Source organism: Artemia sp. Qi Xiang Cuo, chromosome 12 (genome assembly GCF_049724085.1).
Source record: "Artemia sp. Qi Xiang Cuo chromosome 12, ASM4972408v1, whole genome shotgun sequence".
Classification (NCBI taxonomy): domain Eukaryota; kingdom Metazoa; phylum Arthropoda; class Branchiopoda; order Anostraca; family Artemiidae; genus Artemia; species Artemia sp. Qi Xiang Cuo.
The window spans coordinates 59,688,630-59,707,642 of record NC_142805.1 but is presented as its reverse complement, the minus strand read 5'-3'; the positions used below and the strand labels follow the sequence as shown (position 1 = coordinate 59,707,642).

Genomic DNA, 19,013 nt, shown 5'->3' with positions numbered 1-19,013 from the left:
AATCAAAGATTCGTTTTGCTTAAGGTGTTCTAATGCCATGATTATGGCATTTAACTCAGCAGACATTATAGATAAATTATTAAATACGAAATAAAAAAACGAAATAAAAAACTACCTTCAAAATCTTCTTCTTCTTCTTCTTTTTAACAGCAGGCGGGCTTTTCTTCTTCTTCTTTTTAACAGCAGGCGGGCTTTTCAGTAAGACTATTTAGCCCTTTTCCTTTTGCTTCACTCTGTGGGCTACAGAGCTACTGGCTTGATTGCCTCATGTTTATTATATATATTCAGATATCTTTCAGCAGATCTTTTGACTCTAGGAGTTCAAATATAAGATGATAGATGTCGATTTCTATGCTCTGTGTGCAGGTATAGTTGGCTAGGCTCTTGGCTGATAGTGGGATTTTGGGGTGTTTGAAGTATTTTAACAGTTTACAAAGCAAGGTATGTTGTGCAGACGTCAGCATATTACATTCAAATAGGCAATGGTCAATTGTTTCATTATTCATATTACAATGCCTGCAAAGAGGGGACAGGGGAATTGAGCCACTTGAATTAGAAAGCTTATATGAGAATGCAAGGAAATTTAGTCCGTTTGTTCCAGAACGAATTCTATGATAAATTTTAGAAAGATACTTATTGGGAAAGGGGGAAAGGATAGTATTAATCTTATTCAAATTAATATTTGATAGCCTCCATTGGTAAATATCTCTATTTGGGGTTGGTCTCCCACTTGACTGGTCAATATTTATAGCATTTTTTGCTATTTCATCAACCTTATGATTACCACTTATGCCAGAGTGGCTAGGAATTTACTGAAAATAAATTTTTATGCCATTTGAAGCAAGATTATCAATAATACTGAGACAATGATAAGTATCAATGTCCAACTTATATTGAGGAGCTGAGGCCAGCAACTCAAGGCTTGATAAAGAGTCGGAATAGATGATAATATTATTCAAATTTTCAATCAAAGGTTGGTTTTGCTTAAGGTGTTCTAATGCCATGATTATGGCATTTAACTCAGCAGACATTATAGATAAATTATTAAATAATCTCTCGCCCATTGCAATTTTCAGGTGAGGAAGGAAAACACCACTTGCAACCTTCTCATCCATTTTTGACCCATCAACAAATATTTGGAAGTGATTTTTATAAGTAATTGTATTAAGTTCAGCAAATTTTTTCTGGACAAAAGCAATTGGGGTTAAATCTTGATTCCAATTTGAAAAGTCAGTATTTATTCTGGGAAATGAGCAATTACATGGAGGGTCGTGGGGGACCGTTGGTGCACTAGAATTTGCTGGTACCGGGACCTTCTTTTGAATAGTGGCATACTCATCTGCAATACCTCTATACATGGCTGGATTTCTTAACCAATTATGTAATGTGTGTGAGCTATTTGATTCAATTTTTGTAAGATGTTTTATCAAGAGAAAGCTACGTCTCTCCCTTATTGTTGTTAATCCACTCTCCATAAGCAGAAACTTGGTGCTTGTGGGTTTCCTAAGACCAAATATGAGACGTATTATATCATTTTGTGTTGTTTCAATTTTTTGCATCTGGGTCTTTGCACATGCACCATAGACAATGAGCCCATATTGAATATGGGGTCTTATATGTGATTTATAAAACTGGAGTAAGGTTTTCTCCTTACAACCCCAGGGTGTGGAAAGAAGTCATTTTAGTATATTTGTTTTTCTATAACATTTTTGTATTGTGTTTGAAATGTGGAGGTGGAAATTAAGTTTTTGGTCAAGCATGAGACCTAGGTAATTAATATTATTATCTTCTGGAATAGTTGTTTTATTAAGAGTTAGTTTTGCATTAACATGGTTTCGCTTCCGGTGAAATTGGATTATTTTTGACTTGGTGGGTGCTATGGGTAAATCTGAATGTTGAGAGAATTTTTCAAACTGGAAAAGTGACTTTTGCAGATTTGACTGTGCTATCTGAAAGGTGTTGCCAGATGACCATAGCACCAGATCATCAGCATATTGTAGATTCGTGTGGGGTAGGTTCATGTCCCAGAGATATAGGGCAAAAAGGAGGCAACTGAGGACTGCTCCCTGAGGTAGGCCTTTGGATATTGTCTTTTGGGGTGAAGAGGCTGAACCAACACAAACAATGAAACTTCGCACTTCTATGAAGGATTTAATAAAGGATACTAGCTTAGGAGGTACTCCAAGGTTTGCAAGTTTATTTAAAAGGATTTGGTGGTTCACATTGTCATAAGCTCCTTCAAAATCTAGGAAAGCTGCCACTAGGATATTATTTTTTGAGAAAGATTCATTTATTGCATTTGTTAGCAAAATGAAAGCATCTGTTGAGGAGTGGTATTTCCTGAATCCAGTTTGAGTGTGTGGGATCATGTTATTTTTCTCAACAAACCAGAGGAGTCTGTGATAAATCATTTTCTCCATTATTTTCCCCATCACAGGTGTAATCATTATGGGCCTATAAGACTCAGGGTTATCTTTTGGTTTATTTTTCTTTAGGATTGGTAGGAGGGACGAACATTTCCATATATTGGGGAACCTAGAAGATGCCCAAGCGTGATTATAACAATTTAGCAGTTCTTGTTTGTATGAAGGTGTGAGATTCTTTATCCATGTAGGGTGTATATTGTCATAGCTACTGCTAGTTTTGGACCTAATATGATGTATTGCATTATTCAATTCCTGGATTGAAAATGGATTAGTTATGTACTCGGATCCTGGGCGTGGTTGGTAACTAGGGTTCATAGGAATTGTGGACAGTTTGCTTTGATTATTTGATGTTAGCTTATTAACAAAAAGGGTTGCAAATAGGTTAGCCTTTTCAATATCATTGTCATAATGGGTATTATTATGTATAAGCTCATACAGGAGTGGGTTAAGAGAAGTCTTTTTCCCACATATGTGGCTTATGACTTTATGTATAATTGGCTCATTTGTTTCTCTGGAGAGATTATTTGCAAAATTATTCCAGTATTTATATTTAGCATCTATTATAGTCCTTTTTAGATTAGATTCTGCTTGTAATTTTTTTAAATATGTAGTAGGTGTTGGTTTTTTTATGAATTCTGTCCTAGCTTCCTTTTTTATCCTCCAATTATTTAGGCACTCATTTGTCCACCATGCTTTAGGAATTTGTTTAGGGAATGTTTTCTTAGGTATTGTCCTGGGGATAGCATGATTAGCTGTATTTATTAGTAAAGATGTCAATGCTTCAGCATGTGTGTCAACTGTTGTGTTAGAAATGCATGAACTTTGGGTGAAACTTGTAATTTCATCATTTAGCTTATTTTGGAAAATAGACCAATTTGCTTTAGTGTTGATATATTTGGATGTATGAGATAAAGTTTCAGCAGGTTCATTTAGGGAGCAAACTATAGCAAAGTGGTCTGTACATAGACTATCAATTTTATTTATGTAAATTTTATTCAAAAAATTTAAAGACACAATTTGTAGGTCAATTGTGGAGAAATTGCCACTTTTGGGGTTGAAATAAGTATTCAGGTTTGGAGGGGTAGCAACAGCTAATTCATTATTATTTGAAGTCATATGCTCAATAAATTTACCAGCTTTATTTGCTGGTTTATTCCCCCACAAAAGGCTGTGGGCATTGAAATCTCCACAAATAATGATATTTTTTAACATATTAGAATTATTTATATAATTAAAGAAATCCTTGGCATCTGTAGTTTGGCCATTAGGGTTATAAAAGCTTATTATGTAGGTTTTTAAATTATTCAGCCAAACACTTATACCAATTACATCAACATCATTTTCAAAATCTGGAAAATTGATGCCACAAAATTTTATATTATTATTAACTAATAAAGCTACACCACCTCCTTTTCTCTCTGAAGATCTATCCTTTCTCAGGATAGTATATCCCAGAGACTTAATTTGTTGATTTTGGGTTAAATGAGTTTCTTGGAGGCAAGCAATATTAATTGAATTATCATTCATAAATGATGTTAGTTCATTTAGCTTATTTTCTGTGAGTGATCTTACATTCCATTGGAGTATTGATAAATGTTGTGTTGTTGATTTATTCTTCATATGAATGTGTACCAATGTTCAGCTTTGTTAAGAGTAAAGCAAGATCTTTTTTTGCTTGAATGAGCATATCATCTGGGATGTAAATTTTTGCCAATTCTGCAATAATTTTTGTATTCTGTAGTTGATGTATGTTCATGGCCTGAACTGCATTACAGTTTAGAATGAATAAGCATATATTTGGGGATTGCATTTTTGGTAGTGCATCCTGTTTGTTGGTTAATGGATTAATTCCTGGTAGTGTTTCTGGTTTGTTTCTTCTTGGGAGGGAGGGCCAGGCTGGCCTCATCTCACCAGACAAGGAGGCTTGTTGGCTTGGTGATTGCTTCTGATAGGGATTTGAGCTTGGGGGCTTAGAAGAGGGTGTTTTCTATTGGGTGCTTGATACATTGGGGGCATTTGACTTTGGGGTTTTGGTTGGTTTCATTACAGGCTTTATTTGGTATTGTTGGGCAGCATTTGCTTCCATTGCTGCAAAGTGGTATGGGATTGCCTTCTCTATTGATATTTGGAGGGTTAGAGCTCTTTTCTTGTATGCAGGGCATAATGATTTATTTGTAGATTCATGTGGGCCTTTGCAATTGATGCATGTAGGCTGGGTGTTGTTGCAAGTTGTCAGCTCTTTAGGATGGAAAGATTTACAATTACTACACTCTTGGAGAATTTCATTGCATTTGTTTGTTGTGTGTCCCAGTTTGAAACACTTCTGACACTGAATAGGCTTAGGTTTGTATTCCTTGTGTGGTTTGATTTGCCCAAATAGGAATAATTTTTCTGGGATATGAATTTTTTCCTTCAGTGTGAATAAGAAGGATCTACTAGTTTTTAGGCCATTAGAGTTGGGTTTTCCAAGTTGGATAACATCCTGAACTGGGATTGTGTTTCCAGCCCTATCTGAAAGGCCTTCTTTTAACTCCTGAGTAGATATCTCTGGGGGAACATTATAAACTACTATTATTTGTTGGTGATTGTTTTGGGTTCCAATTAGATGCAATAATTGGGGTATTCAGAAGGGATTTAAGGTTAATTATTGTATCTGCTGATTTCTGATCTTCTACAGCTATTAGCAGAGATCCATCGCTGTTAATGTTTAGAGAGAACATTGATTTTAGCAATTTAAAAATTGCGACTCTTTTTGCAGTGATCATTTTTATTTCAAAGGGGGTAGTGGGAGTAATTTTAATGTAAATTCCTAAGTTTTTGGAGGGAGGATCTTGGGCAGGGAGAGGGGAAATGCTTTTAATTGGGGAGATTTTTTCCTTTTTTTAGAACTTCTAGAGAGGACCTCTTGAAACCCATTATCATCATTTATGGTTACATTAGCCCCTACACTTATCATTGTCCTAGTCTCCAAACTGGAGCTATCATTTGAACTTCGAGAAAGTGTGATTGACTAGCAAAGATGGTTATATATCACTATGTCACATTCACTTGAGTTTGATGTGGGATCTGGGGGGACATTTTTTTTTGGATTAATTCTAAACATTACCTCTTGGAAAAAGCTTTAAACAGAGAAAAACAAAACTAAGGCAAGAAGTGAAAATGGAATGATATCAAACTGTCTGCACTATACTATGAGGAGGAGGACACCACAGTATAGCCCTGAGGATTAGTTGAGCAGGATTGGTTTGGTATAACTGCTGATTAGAAGCGATAATAATTCACTCGAAAATTTGTTTTAATTTTCTTATGGAGTTGCTGTTGTGTTGTGATATTGAAAAAATTTTGCTAATATGCCTATATTGATAAAAAATTGACAGGCTATTCTCGGATCAAATATAAGATATTTCAGTAATAGGTGAAATACAACTCTATGCCATTCATATCATGACGTTGATTGAGAACAACCAGGTTCTATTTTTAGACTAGTGAAGAATACATCTTGAATTTAGATACTAATTCTCTATCTAGCTACAAATAAATAATTTTTGCTATTGCAACACTTCAAGTTGCAATTTGTGACAGATCCCAGATGTAATCTATGACAGGTGAGCAAACCAGTGTTCGAGTATACTGTTCATGCTGGACTGTTGAAGAGAGCGACTGTGCAAGGTATCATTAGTAAACACTGATGCAAATTGCCACTGATTAGAGTAATTCAGCAATCTCAACTAGGTCGAATAGCTCCACATGCTATCAGATTTCTTTAGTTTAAACTTTATTGAATGTCGGTACTTATGATCTGTTAGATCTAGGATATATATTGTTCCGTAGAACCTTTAGAGGTTTCTCTTGCTAAGTCATCTGCAAATTATGGATTCAAAATTTGAATATTGTTGTATTATTTAAAATTTGAATATAGTTGTTGAGATGTCTGTAAGTTTATTATTAACCCTTTACAAACTTCTTCATAGTGATAATCTTAATTTTACCCATATTATGATACTTATATACAGTATTGTATCTAATTTACAATACTATAGTAGGGTAAGACACCCAGTAGTCGGACACTTTAATCACTTTGAAAACTTTTTGACATTTAAACTACTCTAATTACTGTATTATACCACCTAGAAACTTATTTTTTTTACAGTTAAAATTCTGTATCTTTTGTGAACAAGTAGATTACTAATTCAAATAGTTAAGCCTAGTACAGCGCTGCCTATTTTTGAAATACTAACAAGTGACAATTCCGCCTAAAGTCGGACATACAAACGGCTCAGTGTAAATAGTTATGACGCAATATTGCCTAGTCCCGACCAGTAATCTCCCTAGTCACGGCCACCAGCAAAAAAACTGGTTTTCCCAGTCTTGTTTTCTATATGCTGTAATCTGGGCCAAGCTAATTTCGAAAGAGCTGCAGTTTGTAAATCACCAGTTAGCAAATGAAAAATTAATTTTTAAAGGTTTATTACAAATTTGTATAACAAATTTGATTTTCAGAGAAGATAATAATTCAGATTGGAATTATTGAGAAAAGTGATTATCCTTGTTATTCAATGTGAGCATGTGCTGATCAGGGATTTTTTTTTGGGGGGGGGGAGGGGGGGGGCCGAAAGAGGTCGATATAATAAAAAAAAATTAAGGGGTGTAAAAGAGGATGGGCTGATAAATGTTCATTATGAGTAAGTTTAAGTCACGCCAACTTTAGTTACTTAATTAAATTTCGCTGTTAAATGTTCTTCTTTATGCTCTTTAATAATAGATATATTATTTTGATTGGTAAATAATTTTTGCCCCCCCCGCTCTATAGAAAACTTAAGGGTCTATATGTTGACATTAGGGGGGTGGGGGTATTTTTATTTCTGTGTAAATGATAGGTATGTTTCAACTTCCCCCCCCACCCCCTAATGTGGCAATATATACCCTTAATTGTTCTATATAGAGGTGGGGGGAAAAATTAATTTCAAACAAAAAACGGTAAATATATAACAAATAATATTATTGAGTTGTGAATAAAGTGAATACACCTTTCGATGCCTTTTTTTATTATGATTACAAATATAATAATCATTTCTATCGGAAATGAATTTCAGCCCCCCCCTATATATACCAATTCAGGGTATACATTTCTACATAAGGGGGGGTGGGCAAATTTTGTTTCTGATGTAAATCGGAGGTAAGTTTAAACGTAAGTTTAAGATAAATATTCAGATTGAAATTATTGAGGAAAGTGATTTTCCTTGTTATTCAATGGAGACAGGTGAGGATCAAGGATTTTATTTTTTTTTTGTGGGAGGGGAGAATATGTGGAACCAATAAAAAAATTAGGAGGGTGCAAAAAATGATGATCCGATAAACTTGCGTCAGGATTAAGTTTAATTAACACAAACTTCAGTTAATGAATTAAAGTAAACTAATTAAGGCTACACTAGGGGGGCATGTGCTCCTTCACCCCCTCTCCGCTGGATCAGCCACTGAATGAGGGGAACTGGTATTCCCTTTTACAATGTTTTCAACTATGCAAGATTCCAATGGTGCACTTTTCATATTGATCTGACACTATTTTTGATGTGTTTTAGGCTTTTTTTAGAAATCACCATAAACTTTTTTTTTGAATAAACTTTTACTTTTAAAACGAACCAAAATAATAGTTATCATTCCTGAATAAATGTCCCATGGCAACTTTTTCTTAATAGTAATTTTTTTCAAAATGTTTTTAACTTTTGGTTACTATGGGCTGTTGTTTATTCTTTACTAGGTTACACCTACCTCTGCAACCATGACAGTGGTGGATCCAGAGGGGGGAGGGGGTTCATCCCCTAGTCAGTACCTCACTCGTTAAGCCAAAGATTTTTTAGTACTTTCATAAGAGCTATTTATTCTACATAACGGCCTTTGTGATTAAGGGGTCATTTTTAAAGAACTGGAACAAAATTCGAACTTTAGCTTAAAGAGCGAGGTATTGACTAGTAGGCGAGCCCCCTAATATACATATTAAAAATATATGAATGTAGAAGTTCGTTAAGTAAGTTAATTCTTAAGTTATGTATCTTTATTACTAATGAAAACGTTTGTAAATAAAATTAAATAAGTTTCGAGATAGCCATTTAACCAAATAAAAGTAAAATTGATATGCAAATTTTTTTTTAATTATTCATGTATGGTGACCCAAGATCAAAACCTGCATCAATTCAAAAACGTTCAAAAATTAAATAAAAAAACAAGTTTTTAACTGAAAGTAAGGAACAACGTTAAAACTTAAACAGAAATTATTCCGTATATGAAAGGGGCTGTCCCCTCCTCAACGCCTCGTTCTTTACGCTAAAGTTTGACTTTCTCACAACTTTTATTTTTGTTAAACAATAAAAAATTCGTTAATCCCCCTCCTCGTCAGCAGCTACACCCAAAATATGCTTGTTTTGCTTTGTTTTTTTTTTGCTCTGGCATTCTTCAAGACAAATATTGAACTTTCTACCGTGAAAAGGCGCCTTTTATTATTTCTTCGCTTTCAATCTTGTATATACGTCACTGAAATATAGCCCCTTATAGAAAAGAATACTCCATAATCCTTCGTCCTGATGTCTTAATTTAGCTTAAATTCATTTTTATTATCGGAATTCAATCAAAATTAAGTGCACATGCCCCATCAATATTGGTCAAACATATCACTTCAATACCTGAAAAGTCTCGCATCAATTTTTCTAAACAGCAAAAATAAAGAAAAAAATGAATCGATATGTGACTTCTCAAACGAAAACAGCTGTCAAAAGCAATTAAGAAATCCTTTCTGGTTTCAAATGATTTGCATAACCCACTTTTCGAATTTTGTACCGCAACAAATGGCCATCTTTGAAAGTATTAGCCTATTAAATATATTGAGGACTCTATGGAGGGGCATAGTCTTGTCAACTTGTAGAAACATTGGTACTGGTGAATTATGTGGGCACTGCTAAAGAAATCAAGTTTGGTTCCTGCTAATGAAATAAAATAAAATAGGATGAATATGCAATAATGTGTTAACAAATTTGGGCTATATATTTCGGCTCAACGGAATTGTTGTTGTCATTTTAATGACAAAAGATATCATTTTAATAGCGAGGAACTTGATTTTAATAACCGAGTAATGGAAAATTTTCTGCGGGAGCAAATTTGTACTAGGGGGCCGGTTATTTGTGGGGAAACTTCCAAAAAGGATGGAATTTCTGTTTTTTTCTGGGGGGAGATGGGTTAAACAAAAAAAACTAAAACTCTTTTTTTGAAAACAATTTTGAAGTTTTTGCCGCAATATCAGCAATAAGTGTTTTCAGCTATGGGTTCAAATCCCGGGCTGTGGCTCTGGATCTAAAACCTATTTTGTAAAAGGCTTGATTTACTACGCAGATGCAAGCCCTAGTTGAGCCTGAAAACGAAGCTAAAACCAATTTTGGCTCCCAAATTTTCGCAACAAAATTCTATTTTGTTTTTTCCCAAAAAATCCCCGAATCTTGAAGACTTGTCTCCGAAAACTCCCCGAATTTTTAAGACTTGTCCCCGAATTTGAATTTTCGAGAGTGGAAGCCCTGTATAGTATACCTGCATGATGCGTAAACACCAAAATTTGTTTACCTTTTTACAAGTCAGACAAACAATTCGTTTTTGGGAGGGGGGGGTGTTCAACTCCCCCCCCCTCCCCTGGGTACAGCCTTTTCCAAGGAAAAAATTTGCTAATGTAAAATGACACCAGGAACGAAAAACCAGTCAAATCGGCTAATTGCCAGAGACCGTTATAGATAAAACCTTGCTCCGCTTTGGTTTCTCAGGGAGTTACAATATCTAAACGATTTTTTTTTGGGTGTTAGGGGGGGGGAAGGTACCTAGGTTAGGTTATGTATTTAACCTAAGTTTTTATTGTTTTAAAAATTAAGTTGTGTAACAGATTAAAACTTTAGCGTAAAGAGCGAGGCATTGAGTAGGAGACAGCCCCTTTCATATACAGAATAATTTCTGTTCGTTTTAAGTTTTAATGTTGGTCCTTACTTCCAGTTAAATTTTTTTTATTTAATTTCTGAACGTTTTTGAATTAATGCAACTTAGATTTTGGCTCACCGTACATGAATAATTAAAACGAAATTTGCATATTAATTTTACTTTTTTGGCTAAATGGCTTTCTCGAAATTTTGTTCTGATATAACTTACGAATTAACTTACGTAACGAACTTCTATATTCGTATGTTTTATTACTTATATTAGGGAGTTTGCCCCCTAGTCTATATCTTGCTCTTTACGATAAACTTCGAGTATTGTTCGAATCACTCACCCATGAGTCACAATAGCCTTGTGCAAAGAATATAGAGCTTTTTTAAAACTACTAAAAACAAACTCTAGTGAACACGGCGCGGTATTAACTAGAGGGTGAACCCCCTCATATACCTAATAATTTCTGTTTGTTTTAAGTTTTAATGTTGCTCCTTACTTTCAGTTTAAAAAACTATTTTTTTATTTAATTTCTGATCGTTTTTTAAATAATCCGGCGCTCCCTTAATAGAAATGTCCCTTCCCCCACGGAAACATCCTCCATGGAAGAATCCTCCCCCGTAACCCTTTCCTCCTCCCCCCATCAGAAAAGAATCCCTCCTGAAAGCACAAAAATTCAGTTTAAAACTTCCATAACGCATACTCTGCTGTGACATCTTCGCCGGAAATAATTTTTTAAAACCTCTCTCTTAAATAAAGCTTTTATATGCACCTAATTTGACAAAATTCTATTCTGTCTTCAAACTTCAATTTGAGTATCATCACCCTTTCCTTATCATACGTTTAAAATTATCAAAACATCAATGATACCACTACCTAAAACGAACACCTGGGATATCTACGCGAAAACTTCGAAACTGCATAGTTACACAAGTAAATTATTGAGAAAAGTGATTTTCCTTGTTATTAAATCAGGACAGGTGCGGATCAAGGATTTTGTTTTTTTTGGGGGAGGGGGGAACGAGGTGGAACCAATAAAAAATTAATGGGGTCCTAAATAGGTTTATCCGATAAAATTGAGTAAGGAGTAAGTTTAATTAACGCAAACTTGAGTAAATTAAGTAAATTACACTACTTTAGGCTAAACTAGGGGGTGTGCGCCCCTTCGCCCCCTCCCCGCTGGATCTGCCGCTGAATGAGGGGAACTGGTATTCCCCTGTACAATGTTTTCAACTATGCAAGATTCCAATGGTACACTTTTAATATTGATCTTGACACTATTTTGATGTGTTTTAGGCTTTTTTTTAGAAATCACCATAAACTTCTTTTTGGAATAAACTTTTACTTTTAAAACGAACCAAAATAATATTTACCATTCCTGAATAAATCTCCCATGGCAACTTTTTATTAATAGTAATTTTTTTCAAAATTTTATACTTTGAAACGAGACGGGATTTCTTAATTGCTTTTGACAGCTGTTTTTGTTTGAGAAGTCGCATATTGATTCCTTTTTTTCTTTATTTTTGACGTGTATCAAAAATGGAAGGTTGTATCAAAAAGAAATCAAGTTCGGTTCATGCTAATGAAATAAAATAAAATAGGATGAATATACAATAATTTGTAAACAAATTTGGGCTATTTATTTCGGCTCAACGGAATTGTTGTTGTCATTTTAATGACGAAAAATATCATTGTAATAGCGGGGACCTTGATTTTAAGACCCAAGTAATGGAAAATTTTCTGCGGGAGCATCTTGGGACTCGTGGTCCGGGTATTTGTGGGGAAACTGCCATCCGGGAGGGAATTACCGTGTTTACTGGGGGGAGGTGGGTTAAACAAAAAAAACATAATTGGGTACTTACGCATTATGCGGGCACCGCATAATTTACAAGTCTGACCATTATTTTTTTTTTGGGGGGGGGGTCAAACCCCTAACCCCCCCCCTGGATACTGCCTTGGCCAAGGGAACAAATTTGCTATTGTACGAGGAAACCAGTCACGAAACCTGTCAAATTGGCTATTTGCAAGAGATCACTATAGATAAATGACTGCAAAGCTGTGGTTTCTCAATGAGTGTCAACATTTACACGATTGATTTTTGTGGTTTAAAGGGGGAAAAGGTACCTAGGTTAGGTTTGGTTACGTATTTAATATCTGGTATGATTCCCCCCCCCTAATATGCTAAATATAGCCCAAATTTTTTCTAAATTATTATAAATTCATCCTATTTTATTTTACCTTTGTCATATATAATTTGGGCGGGGGGCTTTCCCCCTAGATTTGTCAGGGGGGGGGGCTTTCCCCTGCTGCTATGGTTGAGAGTCGCCATGTCTTCTGATTCCATCAAAATTGCCAAGCCTAGGCTAATTGCAAAAGATTTGTTTGGTATAAATGCAAAAGACTAGGCTATAGCCTAATAGGCTAAACACAATATTTTATAGGTGTCCAAAATTTCAAAATCAAGATCACTATATTTGTTTAATCTGTGACTATCAATTTTGAACTGAGTGAGTTCAAAATTGCTATGCCACACTTATCCAGAAAAAACCGTTGACTTAATTATAAATTCATATTACGGGAAGGAGTTCTGGGCAAGTGAAACAATTCAATCATTTCAGTGTTTGAAGTTTTCGAATGAAAAATGACAGTTGACCAAATTTTAAAACCATCGGTGAAACAAGCCATTTTAGTCAGTTAGCAACAGTAAACATTTCTTATGGCATAATTTCATCATGAATAAAATATAACTAAATTAAGTGTACCAGGGGCGGTGCCCATCTACTTGTAGAATAGGGGGGGGGGGGACTAAATTAGTAATTATAACAAGTGATACTAAAGCGTGAGTTGCTTTTACTTTAAACATGTTTCATTTTAATGTTTTTTTAAATAATTATGTGGCAACGACATTTAAGGAAGGAGCGACCCTGCTCAATAGTAACCGAAATTCCAAAAACCAGAATTTTGATACCCATAGATACATCAATAGAATCAGATTTTTATGCTGAATTCAAATATATAACTTTCATCAAGTTTAGTCTCACCAATCAAAAATTACGTGCCTGAGAAAATTTGCCTTATATTCGAAAAAGGGAGAAACGCCCCCAAAAAGTCATAGAACTGTAATGAAAATCACACCAACGGATTCAGCGTATCAGAAATACATGTTGCGGAAGTTTCAAGCTCCTATCTATAAAAATGTGGATTTTAGTATTTTTGGTCAAACAGTTCGTGTTAATGAACTGTCAGTAAGGAGCGACCCGGCTCAATGGTAACCGAAACTCTAGGAAACGGGTTTTTGATACCAATAGATATATCAAATAAATCAAATTTCAATGCTGATTTCAAATATATAACTTTCATCAAGTTTAGTGCTACTCATCAAAAGTTAAGCGCCTGAGAAAACTTGGCTAATTTTCAAAAAAAGGGGGAGAGACCCTCTAAAAGTTATAGAACCTTAATGAAAATCACACCATCATATTCAGCGTCTCAGAGAACCCTACTGTAGAGTTTTCAAGCTCCTATCCACAAAAATGTGGAATTTTACATTTTTTGCCAGAAAAAAGATCACGGATGCGTGTTTATTTGTTATTTTTTTCCTCAGGGGTGATCATATAGGCCCAGTGACCCTAGAATGTAATAAGAGGGATCATTCGAACGAAAATTAAAAGTTCTAGGTCCTTTTTTGAGTTAAAAAAAAAATTGAGGGCAACTAGGCCCCCTCCCGCGCTAATTTTTTTCCAAAAAAAATAATTTTCCTATTTTCATATCCTATTAAAGATTTTCCTATTTTTTTTCCCCCCACGCTTTATTTTTTTTACATTTAATTTGGTATTACTTCTGCACAATGGCTGAGTTCAATGACTGGCTCTCGTTTGGTTATGAGAAGGACATACAGTTAGTCTGTAAAAAAGTTGAAGTAAAGCCATCTTGATAGTATTAGGACTGGTGTAAGACGATGAAATGCCTTTTCGATTCGTTTAGTGTTGTTAGGCTGCATGCTCACTTTTGATTCTTAAATCAATAATCCTGTTTTTTATGCTTGACTTTTGTGTTTTCAGTAAAGCGCTAGTTTTTTATAATCCTAAAAGCATAGAGAAACACAATTAGTTGGTTTATTTGTGCTAGTTTTATTGATATATGTTAGATAGGCTGTAAAAGTAATAATTTTTGTTTGTTTTAAGTTTCAACTTTGCTCTTTACTTCCTTCGGAAAAACTTTGTTTTTTTAAATAAATTTTCTTAAGAATACACTTTACTTGACCTTCAAGTAGCGCATCAAGAATATGATATGCTTAGACTTCGCTTGGGGGCACGCGCCCCCTCACCACTCCCCGGATCCGCCACCATTAGCTGTTATCCGTTAGCTTATGGGTTTTGCAAAACGGAGTGACAAATCTAGGGGAAAGCCCCCCGCCCAAATTATATAGGACGAATGTAAAATAAAATAGGATGAATTTATAATAATTTAGAAAAAAATTTGGGCTATATATTTGCACATTAGGGGGGAGGGAATCATACCATATATTAAATACGTAACCAAACCTAACCTAGGTACCTTTTCCCCCTTAAACCACAAAAATCAATCGTGTAAATATTGACACTCATTGAGAAACCACGGCTTTGCAGTCATTTATCTATAGCGATCTCTTGCAAATAGCCTATTTGACAGGTTTCGTGACTGGTTTCCTTGTACAATAGCAAATTTGTTCCCTTGGCCAAGGTAGTACCCAGGGGGGGGTTAGGGGTTTGAGCATCTGCTAGCTCAAAATAATGGTCAGAATTGTAAATTACGCAAGTGCCCGCATAATGCAGTAAGTACCCAATTATGTTTGTTTTGTTTAACCCAGCTCACCCCAGAAAAAAACAGAAAGTCCATCCCTTATGGAAGTTTCCCCACAAATAACGGGGCCCCTAGTACAAATTTGCTCCCGCAGAAAATTTTCCATTACTCGGTCATTAAAATCAAGTTCCCAGCTATTAAAATGATATTTTTTGTCATTAAAATGACAACAACAATTCCGATGAGCCGAAATATATAGCCCAAATTTGTTTACAAATTATTGCATATTCATCCTATTTTATTTTATTTCATTAGCATGAACCAAACTTGATTTCTTTTTTATACAACCTTCCATTTTTGATACATGGCAAAAATAAAGAAAAAAAGGAATCAATATGCGACTTCTCAAACAAAAACAGGTGTCAAAAGCAACTGAGAAAACCCGCCTTGTTTCAAAGGATAAAATTTTTAAAAAAAAATACCATTAAGAAAAAGTTGCCATGGGACATTGATTCAGGAATGGTAACCATTATTTTGGTTCGTCTTAGAAGTAAAAGTTTATTCAAAAAAAAAGTTTATGGTGATTTCTATAAAAAGCCTAAAAAACATCAAAAATAGTGTCAGATCAATATGAAAAGTATACCATTGGAATCTCGCATAGTTGAAAACATTGTACAGGGGAAGACCAGGTCCCCTCATTCAACGGCAGATCCAGCAGGGAGGGGGCAAGGGGGCTCACGCCCCCTAGTGTAGCCTAAAGTAGTGTAATTTACTTAATTAACTCAAGTTTGCGTTAATTAAACTTACTCCTGACACAATTTTATTGTATCAACCTTTTTTGCGCCCCCCTTATTTTTTTTTGGGATCCCCCTAGTTTCCCCCCCCCAAAAAAAAACAAAAACCTTGTTCCTCCCCGGTAATCATGTTATTACCATGTAAATCAATGTTATCAATAATTCAAATCGGTAGCTGTTTCTTAAAATTAAAGTTAAACTTACCTAAAATTTAAAGAATAGCCAAAATTTCCCCCCCCCCCATGTAGAAATGTATACCAAGAATTGGCATATATAGGGGGGGGGCTGAAATTAATTTCCGATGGAAATGATTATTATATTTGTAATCAGCATAAAAAAAAGGCATAAAAAGCATAAAAAAAGCATAAAAAAGAGCATTAAAGAGCATAATTTACTTAATTAACTCAGGTTTACGTTAATTAAAATTACTCCTTTTGCAAATTTATAATATCAACATACGTTGAACCCCGTAATTTTTTTTATATAAACAAACTATTTTGCCCCCCCCCCCCAAAAAAAATCCGTCATCCGCACCTGCCCACATTGAATAACAAGGATAATCACTTTTCTCAATAATTCCAATCTGAATTATTATCTTCTCTGAAAATCAAATTTACATAAAAAATTTCTTATATTAATAAACCTTTTACAATTTAATGTTTTGTTTGCCATCATGAATCATGAATTTGCCAAAACATGAATTAGCAGGTTCTGCCTCCAGGCCTAGCAACAAGCGGTCAAAAACCCGACAAAAGCGATAACAGGAAATCAATGAACCGAACAAAGCAATATTGCGTAATAACTATATACATGAGTGATTCCTATATGTCCGTATATAGGAAGATTTGACACTTCTTAGTAAATTTAAAAATAGGAAGCAATGTACAATCGAATCTATTTGAATTACTAACCTACTCGTTCAGAAAAGAAACAGGATTTTAACTGTAAAAAAATTAAGTTTCTAGGTGGTATAATGCAGTAATTAGAGTAGTTTAAATGTCAAAAAGTTCTTAAAATGATAATGCATCGCAGGTGACCGGAATTAGGAGACTTTTGTCCGTGAATAGGATGATGATTCATTCCTATCAAAGATTCTGTCCGGGAATAGGCAGGTGGCCGACTACTGGGTGTCTTACCCTATGTGAAGGGTCATGTGTGGGAGTGTCTTGGGCTTTGGCACAAGTTTGGTAGATGTGTGCTTTTTCTGGAGCATTGTAAGCTCTTCTCAGAATCTAATACACAAGTACCAAACCAGTTTACCAATAGGCTAGACTGAATTGTTGGAGACAAAATCAAGAATCAGTTAATGCATTGGAAGCACACAATATGAATATATAATATAGAAACAGACAAATTGAATTTGCAGCAGAAATGAGTATCTATTTGGATTCAGGATGAAATTCAGATTCTAGAGGTAAGTTTGTTTCTTAGCTATCTGAATTGTCTGTTAATAGGCTATAAATATTTACATTTAGAATTTTAAGCTGTATTAATTTTTCTAAATTTAGAAAATGTATTTGAAGATCTTTGAAACCTTATAAATTGGGATTAAGTTGAGTTGTGAAGCTGAAAACAGTTTTCTTATACTTCATTTAACTAGAAGATATATAAAGCAAGGTCTCACTTTCATAACACAAAGATTTTTAAAGGTTACTTCCCTCAAGAGGGAGAATGAGTGGATGTAGAAAGGCCCACTTAAAAATACCTTCCAGGGACATAGCCTACTTTAGCATGTAGACCCATCCCTGAAAGTTTCATTTTCCTAAACTAACCCCTTTCAAAAACAGCAAAAAGCAGCTAAACTAGAATTTGGTAAAATTCTACTTTAGTTACTTTTACCTATATTGGAAAGGGGTGAGGTTAGGAAACTGAAACTTTTAGGGATGGGTCTGCAGGCTAAAATATGTCCTGGGAAGGTATTTTGAAGTACTTATCTCCGCTCCTTCTCCCTCTAGAGGATCCTGAAATTTGCCTACATGACAGGTGAATACCTATTGAAATTTTGACAAAACAAAATTTTACCTTAATTTCCTGTTATAAGATTCTTTTTCTCTGGCTTTAGTTCTGAAAATGCAATTCCTGTTATTTGAGTAGTATTTTAAGCCATATCAATGTTGATTTTCCAAATTTAGGAAATGTATTTGCATATCTTTAAAACTCTATAAATCAGGATTGAGCAAAGTTGTGAAGGTGAAAACAATTTTGTTGGACTTCATTTTAAGCAGAAGATATATTTTACAAGGTTTCACTTTTATAACACACAGATTTTTAAAAGTCATCAAAGGTCAGGACCCTCTAGAGGGAGAAGGAGTGGGGGTAGGTACTTCAAAATACCTTCCCAGGACATACTTTAGCCTATAGATCTATCCCTGAAAATTTCATTTTCCTAACCAAACTCCTTTCCAAGATAGCCAGAAGTAGCTAAAGTAGAATTTTACCTAGAATTTTGCCTATTTACCAGAATTTTGGCTGCTCTCTTCTTTTGGACGAGGGTAGCTGAAGTGTTTGGCTAGCCTAGAGCAAAGGGCCTCTAGTTCTAGTAGCCAAAGACTACAGTCCAAGACAAGGAGAATAAATAAATCATTCACTGGCCCCAATTTAAAACCCTATAACGATCTTTAAGTATATTCAAGTTTTATTTCCAAACAGAAAAAAAAAACGAAATAAAAAACTACCTTCAAAATCCCTTTAAATACATGAATTATATTCTTTTTCTTTCACTAAATTCTTCACTGTTTTGTGCCAAAAACTTTTGCAGCCTGCTGCAAAAAGTGCCAAATCACCTGTGAAATTTGTCGAAAACCTGTGACAAGGGCCGTAGCCAGAATTTTTGTTCGGGGGAGGACGAAAAACTTTATAAAACTATGAAAAATTGCCTATATGCATTTTTTTATGATTTTACGAGTCGGAAATTTTTTTTTTTTGAGGGGGGGGGGGGTGGTTAAACCCCTGACCTTTTCCCCTTTGGTACGGCCTTGCCTGTAACCACTTTTAGAGCCTGTTACTTATCAAAAGTTTATTTTTTTATAAGTAACATTAAATCTAGTAAATTGTATGCATT

General features: G+C 34.8%; 1 protein-coding gene across 2 annotated transcripts in view; it reads right to left on the bottom strand.

Moving 5' to 3' along the window:
• LOC148946350 (lysM and putative peptidoglycan-binding domain-containing protein 3) overlaps positions 1-18,664 on the bottom strand; it is a 46,866-nt gene extending 28,202 nt beyond the window's left edge. Inside the window, exon 1 of one of the 2 annotated variants that reach the window (XM_089098397.1) lies at positions 18,628-18,664. The gene's annotated coding sequence lies outside the window, so the exon portion shown is untranslated. Of the gene's footprint in view, positions 1-115; positions 247-18,627 lie in introns of those variants that run through there. The other variant, XM_089098396.1, reaches the window with a different exon arrangement.
• Between the last annotated feature and the right edge of the window lie 349 nt (positions 18,665-19,013).